The sequence below is a fragment of the Haplochromis burtoni genome, unplaced genomic scaffold, assembly GCF_018398535.1.
Source record: "Haplochromis burtoni strain Fernald_Lab_line unplaced genomic scaffold, NCSU_Asbu1 Contig_328, whole genome shotgun sequence".
Classification (NCBI taxonomy): Eukaryota; Metazoa; Chordata; class Actinopteri; order Cichliformes; family Cichlidae; genus Haplochromis; species Haplochromis burtoni.
Genome location: NW_024582689.1, coordinates 252,832 through 254,069, shown reverse-complemented (window position 1 = coordinate 254,069; position 1,238 = coordinate 252,832).

Below are 1,238 nucleotides of genomic sequence, written 5' to 3'. Positions count from 1 at the left end.
AGAGAGAGAGAGAGAGAGAGAAAGAGAGACATAGCAGGATAAACCACAACTCTGGGAAAAGACTTTTACAAAAGAAAGGGGAAAGGGTTCATTTTTAGCAGTTTGTGATTTCCCTACATTGCCTGAACAGAGAAGAACTACTAGAAGTATACAAAAACAGCATGCTACAAACTTTTTTTCCTGGTATATTTAAACAAAAGTTAAGTAAAATTTGACTGGAGTAGATTTGAGAGTAAATTGTGTCATTTGGACATGAGAGAGCTTGGTGACACACAAGTCTGAAGTGCTCTTGATATGAGCTAAACTAAACTGGTGGCTGTGGCTACAATGTAGCTTGCCATCACCAGTGTGTGAATGTGTGCGTGAATGGGTGGATTGACTGGATATGTAAAGCGCTTTGGGGTCCTTAGGGACTAGTAAAGCGCTATATAAATACAGGCCATTTACCATTTATTTACCATTTAAACTGAAAAATGTATCCACAGAATAGCTTTGAGTATAAATCTCAGGCTAGGATCTGTGGCTGTGACAAATAAGGGTGTAAACATGAGTCTGATTCCCACCCACCCCTGACTTAACCAAGCCAGCACCAAAGAAACCCCAAATTACCCCTTACTTAAATTAATTTCAACATGCTGTTTAAGCATAGTTTTTATGTCAATAAAAGTTTTCAACATTAACTATTAAAACAACAGGATGCCCCCCAATCCCCACCCCCAGTGTGTTTTCCAGGCGGATGAATCTGCATTCCAGATTTCCAAAAATCAATTTTCAAAACAAACCCCCCACATAAACAAATAACATGATAACAATGAAAGCCACAGAAACAATTACAATAGCAATAAACTTGCAATAATAAAAGAAATTGAGTAAAAAAAAAAAAACCTTGGAAAAATTGTAACGTGGTAGACTAATGTGCCTGTGTTAATTCAGCTCCATATTATTGTGTGAAGTTGCACTGGGTTGGGAGTGGTTGTGTGTGTGTGTGTCACATTTTTGGTGAGCCAATGGCTGGAATGGGGTTGGACTAATTAGAGGCAGGTGTACTTGATTGCACTGATACACTGGTCTACTTATAGCCCACACTACAAACACTGCTGTGTCATTTTTGTCTCTCTGTGCAGGTATGAATGTGTTCGTCTGCCTGTGATGAGTGAATGGTTTATGTTTGTCTATGTTTGGGATGGATGGGTTTTGTGCTATGAATTCTATAGTGAAGGTGTCATTTTGTCTCTCTG